Genomic DNA, 8,675 nt, shown 5'->3' on the forward strand with positions numbered 1-8,675 from the left:
TGCCATAGGCCCCCAGACAAATACCTCGGCCCGTTTCCCTGGCAAACAAAAGTAAGCTGCCCCGCTTCTGGATGGCAGATTGCAGGAGCCACTTGGTACTATCAAACCAGCCCAACTTGGCACTGGTGCCACCACTGGTCTGGGAACCATCCTGCGTATCGAGCTTTTTAAGGAGCCAGCCGGCCACTCCCAGCCATATACCCCCATACACAAACAACGGACCATTTCTCTTGCAAACAAAAATCCGCTGCCCCGCGTCTGGATGGCAGATTGCAGGAGCCACTTTGCACCATCAAACCAGCTTGACTTGGCACTGGTGTCATCTTGGATCTGGGAACGATCCTGCCTATCGTGGATTTTCAGGGGCCAGCCGGCCACTCTCAGCCATAGGCCCCCAAACACAAACCACGGCCGTTTACTCTGGCAAACAAAACTCAGCTGCCCACCTTCTGGGTGGAAGATTGCAGGGCCAATTCGTACTATCAAACCAGCCCAACTTGGCACGGGTGCCACCTTGGGTCTGGGAACCATCCTGCGTATTGTGGATTGTCAGGACCCAGCCGACCACTCTCGGCCACAGACCCCAATCAAAAACAACAGCCCGTTTCAATGGCAAAAAAAACTCAGCTGCCCCGCTTCTGGATGTCAGATTGCAGGACGCACTTGGTACTATCAAACCAGCCCGACTTGGCACTGGTGCCACCTTGGGTCTGGGAACCATCCTGCGTATCGTGGATTTTCAAAAGCCAGCCGGCCACTGCCAGCCACAGGCCCCCAAACACAAACAACGGCGCTTTTCCCTGGAAAACAAAACTCGCCTGCCAACTTTTTGATGGCAGATTGCAGGAGCCACTTGGTACTATCAAACCAGCCCAACTTGGCACTGGTGCCACCATGAGTCTGGTCACCATCCTGCCTATCGTAGCTTTTCAGGAGCCAGCCGGTCACTCCCTGCCATAGGCCCCCAGACACAAACCTCGGCCTGTTTCCCTGGCAAACAAAAGTATGCTACCCCGCTTCTGGATGGCAGATTGCAGGAACCACTTGGTACTATCAAACCAGCCTACCATGGCAATGGTGCCACCTCTGTTCTGGGAACCATCCTGCGTATCGTGGATTCTAAGGAGCCAGCCGGCCACTCCCAGCCACAGGCCACCAAACAAAAACAACGGCGCTTTTCCCTGGAAAACAAAACTCGCCTGCCAACATTTTGATGGCAGATTGCAGGAGTCACTTGGTACTATCAAACCAGCCCAACTTGGCACTGGTGCCACCATGGGTCTGGTCACCATCCTGCCTATCGTAGCTTTTCAGGAGCCAGCCGGTCACTCCCAGCCATAGGCCCCCAGACACAAACCTCGGCCCGTTTCCCTGGCAAACAAAATTAAGCTGCCCCGCTTCTGGATGGCAGATTGCAGGAGCTCTTTAGTACTATCAAACCAGCCCGACTTGGCACTGGTGCCACCTCTGGTCTGGGAACCATCCTGCCTCTCGTGGATTTCCAGGGGCCAGCCGGCCATTCTCAGCCATAGGCCCCCAAACACAAACCACGGCCCTTTTCTCTGGCAAACAATACTCAACTGCCCCTCTTCTGGATGGCAAAATGCAGGACGCACTTGGTACTACAAAAACAGCCCGACTTGGCACTGATGCCACCTTGGGTCTGGGAACCATCCTGCGTATCGTGTATTTTAAGGAGCCAGCTGGAAAGTGCCAGCCATATGCCCCCAAACAAAATCTACGGCCCTTTTCACATGCAAACAAAACTCAGCTGCACAGCATGTGGATGGCAGATTGCAGGAGCCACTTTGCACCATCAAACCAGCCCGACTTGGCACTGGTGACACCTTGGATCTGGGAACCATCCTGCCTATCGTGGATTTTCAGGGGCCAGCTGGCCACTCTCAGCCATAGGCCCCCAAACACAAACCACGGCCCTTTACTCTGGTAAACAAAACTCAACTGCCCCTCTTCTGGATGGCAAATTGCAGGACGCACTTGGTACTAAAAAAGCAGCCCGACTTGGCACTGGTGCCACCTTTGGTCTGGTCACCATCCTGCGTATCGTGCATTTTAAGGAGCCAGCTGGAAAGTGCCAGCCATATGCCCCCAAACAAAATCTACGGCCCTTTTCACATGCAAACAAAACTCAGCTGCCCGGCATGTGGATGGCATATGGCAGGAGCCACTTTGCAGCATCAAACCAGCCCGACTTGGCACTGGTGACAACTTGGATCTGGGAACCATCCTGCCTATCGTGGATTTTCAGGGGCCAGCTGGCCACTCCCAGCCATAGGCCCCCAAACAAAAACCACGGCCCTTTACTCTGGTAAACAAAACTCAACTGCCCCTCTTCTGGATGGCAAATTGCAGGACGCACTTGGTACTATCAAACCAGCCCGACTTGGCACTGGTGCCACCTTGGGTCTGGGAACCATCCTGCGTATCGTGGATTTTCAAAAGCCAGCCGGCCACTGCCAGCCACAGGCCCCCAAACACAAACAACGGCGCTTTTCCCTGGAAAACAAAACTCGCCTGCCAACTTTTTGATGGCAGATTGCAGGAGCCACTTGGTTCTATCAAACCAGCCCAACTTGGCACTGGTGCCACCTTTGGTCTGGTCACCATCCCACGTATCGTGCATTTTAAGGAGCCAGCTGGAAAGTGCCAGCCATAGGCCCCCAAACAAAATCTACGGCCCTTTTCACATGCAAACAAAACTCAGCTGCCCAGCATGTGGATGGCAGATTGCAGGAGCCACTTTGTACTATCAAACCAGCCCAACTTGGCATTGGTGCCTCCATGGGTCTGGTAACCATCCTGCCTATCGTAGCTTTTCAGGAGCCAGCCGGTCACTCCCAGCCATAGGCCCCCAGACACAAACCTCGGCCCGTTTCCCTTGCAAACAAAAGTAAGCTACCCCGCTTCTGGATGGCAGATTGCAGGAGACACTTGGTACTATCAAACCAGCCCGACTTGGCACTGGTGCCACCTTGGCTCTGGGATCCATCCTGCGTAAAGTAGATTATAAGGCGTCTGGCGGCCACTCCCAGCCACAGGCCCCCAAACACAAACAACGGCGCTTTTCCCTGGAAAACAAAACTCGCCTGCCAACATTTTGATGGCAGATTGCAGGAGCCACTTGGTACTATCAAACCAGCCCAACTTGGCACTGGTGCCACCATGGGTCTGGTAACCATCCTGCCTATCGTAGCTTTTCAGGAGCCAGCCGGTCACTCCCAGCCATAGGCCCCGAGACACAAACCTCGGCCCGTTTCCCTGGCAAACAAAAGTAAGCTGCCCCGCTTCTGGATGGCAGATTGCAGGAGCCACTTTGCACCATCAAACCAGCCCGACTTGGCGCTGGTGCCACCTTGGCTCTGGGAACCATCCTGCCTATCGTGGATTTTCAGGGGCCAGCTGGCCACTCTCAGCCATATGCCCCCAAACATAAACCATGGCCCTTTTCTCTGGCAAACAAAACTGAACTGCCCCTCTTCTGGATGACAAATTGCAGGACGCACTTGGTACTACCAAACCAGCCCGACTTGGCACTGATGCCACCTTGGGTCTGGGAACCATCCTGCGTATCGAGCTTTTTAAGGAGCCAGCCGGCCACTCCCAGCCATATACCCCCATACACAAACCACGGACCTTTTCTCTTGCAAACAAAAATCCGCTGCCCCGCGTCTGGATGGCAGATTGCAGGAGCCACTTGGTACTATCAAACCAGCCCGACTTGGCACTGGTGCCACCTTGGATCTGGGAACCATCCTGCCTATCGTGGATTTTCAGGGGCCAGCCGGCCACTCTCAGCCATAGGCCCCCAAACACAAACCACGGCCCTGTACTCTGGGAAACAAAACTCAGCTGCCCACCTTCTGGGTGGAAGATTGCAGGAGCCAATTCGTACTATCAAACCAGCCCGACTTGGCACTGGTGCCACCTTGGGTCTGGGAACCATCCTGCGTATTGTGGATTGTCAGGACCCAGCCGACCACTCTCGGCCACAGACCCCAATCAAAAACAACAGCCCGTTTCAATGGCAAAAAAAACTCAGCTGCCCCGCTTCTGGATGTCAGATTGCAGGACGCAATTGGTAATATCAAATCAGCCCGACTTGGCACTGGTGCCACCTCTGGTCTGGGAACCATCCTGCGTATCGTGGATTTTCAGGAGCCAGCCGGCCACTGCCAGCCACAGGCCCCCAAACACAAACAACGGCGCTTTTCCCTGGAAAACAAAAGTAAGCTGCTGCGCTTCTGGATGGCAGATTGCAGGAACCACTTGGTCCTATCAAACCAGCCCGACTTGGCACTGGTGCCACCTTGGGTGTGGGAACCATCCTGCGTATCCTGGGTTCAAAGGAGCCAGCCGGCCACTCCCAGCCACAGGCCCCCAAACACAAACAAAGGCGCTTTTCCCTGGAAAATAAAACTCGCCTGCCAACTTTTTGATGGCTGATTGCAGGAGCCACTTGGTACTATCAAACCAGCCCAGCTTGGCACTGGTGCCACCATGGGCCTGGTCACAATCCTGCCTATCGTAGCTTTTCAGGATCCAGTCGGTCACTCCCAGCCATAGGCCCCCAGACACAAACCTCGGCCTGTTTCCCTGGCAAACAAAAGTAAGCTACCCCGCTTCTGGATGGCAGATTGCAGGAACCAAATGGTACTATCAAACCAGCCCGACTTGGCACTGGTGCCACCTCTGGTCTGGGAACCATCCTGCGTATCGTGGATTCTAAGGAGCCAGCCGGCCACTTCCAGCCACAGGCCCCCAAAGAAAATCATCGGCGCTTTTCCCTGGAAAACAAAACTCGCCCGCCAACTTTTTGATGGCAGATTGCAGGAGCCACTTGGTGCTATCAAACCAGCCCAACTTGGCACTGGTGCCACCATGGGTCTGGTCACCATCCTGCCTATCGTAGCTTTTCAGGAGCCAGCCGGTCACTCCCAGCCATAGGCCCCCAGACACAAACCTCGGCCCGTTCCCTGGCAAACAAAAGTAAGCTGCTCCGCTTCTGGATGGCAGATTGTAGGAACCACTTGTTACTATCAAACCAGCCCGACTTGGCACTGGTGCCACCTCTGGTCTGGGAACCATCCTGCGTATCGTGGATTCTAAGGAGCCAGGCGGCCACTCCCAGCCACAGGCCCCCAAACACAAACAACGGCGCTTTTCCCTGGAAAACAAAACTCGCCCGCCAACTTTTTGATGGTAGATTGCAGGAGCCACTTGGTACTATCAAACCAGCCCAACTTGGCATTGGTGCCTCCATGGGTCTGGTCACCATCCTGCCTATCGTAGCTTTTCAGGAGCCAGCCGGTCACTCCCAGCCATAGGCGCCCAGACACAAACCTCGGCCCGTTTCCCTGGTAAACAAAAGTAAGCTGCCCCGCTTCTGGATGGCAGATTGCAGGACGCACTTGGTACTATCAAACCAGCTTACCATGGCAATGGTGCCACCTCTGGTCTGGGAACCATCCTGCGTATCGTGGATTCTAAGGAGCCAGCCGGCCACTCCCAGCCACAGGCCCCCAAACACAAACAATGGCGCTTTTCCCTGGAAAACAAAACTCGCCTGCCAACATTTTGATGGCAGATTGCAGGAGCCACTTGGTACTATCAAACCAGCCCAACTTGGCACTGGTGTCACCATGGGTCTGGTCACCTTCCTGCCTATCATAGCTTTTCAGGAGCCAGCCGGTCACTCCCTGCCATAGGCCCCCAGACAAATACCTCGGCCCGTTTCCCTGGCAAACAAAACTCAGCTGCCCACCTTCTGGGTGGAAGATTGCAGGGCCAATTCATACTATCAAACCAGCCAAACTTGGCACGGGTGCCACCTCTGGTCTGGGAACCATCCTGCGTATTGTGGATTGTCAGGACCCAGCCGACCACTCTCGGCCACAGACCCCAATCAAAAACAACAGCCCGTTTCAATGGCAAAAAAAACTCAGCTGCCCCGCTTCTGGATGTCAGATTGCAGGACGCACTTGGTACTATCAAACCAGCCCGACTTGGCACTGGTGCCACCTTGGCTCTGGGATCCATCCTGCGTATCGTGGATTTTCAAAAGCCAGCCGGCCACTGCCAGCCACAGGCCCCCAAACACAAACAACGGCGCTTTTCCCTGGAAAACAAAACTCGCCTGCCAACTTTTTGATGGCAGATTGCAGGAGCCACTTGGTACTATCAAACCAGCCCAACTTGGCACTGGTGCCACCATGGGTCTGGTCACCATCCTGCCTATCGTAGCTTTTCAGGAGCCAGCCGGTCACTCCCTGCCATAGGCCCCCAGACACAAACCTCGGCCTGTTTCCCTGGCAAACAAAAGTATGCTACCCCGCTTCTGGATGGCAGATTGCAGGAACCACTTGGTACTATCAAACCAGCCTACCATGGCAATGGTGCCACCTCTGTTCTGGGAACCATCCTGCGTATCGTGGATTCTAATTAGCCAGCCGGCCACTCCCAGCCACAGGCCACCAAACAAAAACAACGGCGCTTTTCCCTGGAAAACAAAACTCGCCTGCCAACATTTTGATGGCAGATTGCAGGAGCCACTTGGTACTATCAAACCAGCCCAACTTGGCACTGGTGCCACCATGGGTCTGGTCACCATCCTGCCTATTGTAGCTTTTCAGGAGCCAGCCGGTCACTCCCAGCCATAGGCCCCCAGACACAAACCTCGGCCCGTTTCCCTGGCAAACAAAATTAAGCTGCCCCGCTTCTGGATGGCAGATTGCAGGAGCTCTTTAGTACTATCAAACCAGCCCGACTTGGCACTGGTGCCACCTCTGGTCTGGGAACCATCCTGCCTCTCGTGGATTTCCAGGGGCCAGCCGGCCATTCTCAGCCATAGGCCCCCAAACACAAACCACTGCCCTTTTCTCTGGCAAACAATACTCAACTGCCCCTCTTCTGGATGGCAAAATGCAGGACGCACTTGGTACTACGAAAACAGCCTGACTTGGCACTGATGCCACCTTGGGTCTGGGAACCATCCTGCGTATCGTGTATTTTAAGGAGCCAGCTGGAAAGTGCCAGCCATATGCCCCCAAACAAAATCTACGGCCCTTTTCACATGCAAACAAAACTCAGCTGCACAGCATGTGGATGGCAGATTGCAGGAGCCACTTTGCACCATCAAACCAGCCCGACTTGGCACTGGTGACACCTCTGGTCTGGGAACCATCCTGCCTATCGTGGATTTTCAGGGGCCAGCTGGCCACTCTCAGCCATAGGCCCCCAAACACAAACCACGGCCCTTTACTCTGGTAAACAAAACTCAACTGCCCCTCTTCTGGATGGCAAATTGCAGGACGCACTTGATACTAAAAAAGCAGCCCGACTTGGCACTGGTGCCACCTTTGGTCTGGTCACCATCCTGCGTATCGTGCATTTTAAGGAGCCAGCTGGAAAGTGCCAGCCATATGCCCCCAAACAAAATCTACGGCACTTTTCACATGCAAACAAAACTCAGCTGCCCGGCATGTGGATGGCATATGGCAGGAGCCACTTTGCAGCATCAAACCAGCCCGACTTGGCACTGGTGACAACTTGGATCTGGGAACCATCCTGCCTATCGTGGATTTTCAGGGGCCAGCTGGCCACTCTCATCCATAGGCCCCCAAACACAAACCACGGCCCTTTACTCTGGTAAACAAAACTCAACTGCCCCTCTTCAGGATGGCAAATTGCAGGACGCACTTGGTACTACCAAACCAGCCCGACTTGGCACTGGTGCCACCTTGGGTCTGGGAACCATCCTGCGTATCGTGGATTTTCAAAAGCCAGCCGGCCACTGCCAGCCACAGGCCCCCAAACACAAACAACGGTGCTTTTCCCTGGAAAACAAAACTCGCCTGCCAACTTTTTGATGGCAGATTGCAGGAGCCACTTGGTTCTATCAAACCAGCCCAACTTGGCACTGGTGCCACCTTTGGTCTGGTCACCATCCCACGTATCGTGCATTTTAAGGAGCCAGCTGGAAAGTGCCAGCCATAGGCCCCCAAACAAAATCTGCGGCCCTTTTCACATGCAAACAAAACTCAGCTGCCCAGCATGTGGATGGCAGATTGCAGGAGCCACTTTGTACTATCAAACCAGCCCAACTTGGCATTGGTGCCTCCATGGGTCTGGTAACCATCCTGCCTATCGTAGCTTTTCAGGAGCCAGCCGGTCACTCCCAGCCATAGGCCCCCAGACACAAACCTCGGCCCGTTTCCCTTGCAAACAAAAGTAAGCTACCCCGCTTCTGGATGGCAGATTGCAGGAGACACTTGGTACTATCAAACCAGCCCGACTTGGCACTGGTGCCACCTTGGCTCTGGGATCCATCCTGCGTAAAGTAGATTATAAGGCGTCTGGCGGCCACTCCCAGCCACAGGCCCCCAAACACAAACAACGGCGCTTTTCCCTGGAAAACAAAACTCGCCTGCCAACTTTTTGATGGCAGATTGCAGGAGCCACTTGGTACTATCAAACCAGCCCAACTTGGCACTGGTGCCACCATGGGTCTGGTAACCATCCTGCCTATCGTAGCTTTTCAGGAGCCAGCCGGTCACTCCCAGCCATAGGCCCCGAGACACAAACCTCGGCCCGTTTCCCTGGCAAACAAAAGTAAGCTGCCCCGCTTCTGGATGGCAGATTGCAGGAGCCACTTTGCA

This window comes from Melospiza melodia, unplaced genomic scaffold (assembly GCF_035770615.1).
Source record: "Melospiza melodia melodia isolate bMelMel2 unplaced genomic scaffold, bMelMel2.pri scaffold_35, whole genome shotgun sequence".
In the NCBI taxonomy this organism is placed as follows: domain Eukaryota; kingdom Metazoa; phylum Chordata; class Aves; order Passeriformes; family Passerellidae; genus Melospiza; species Melospiza melodia.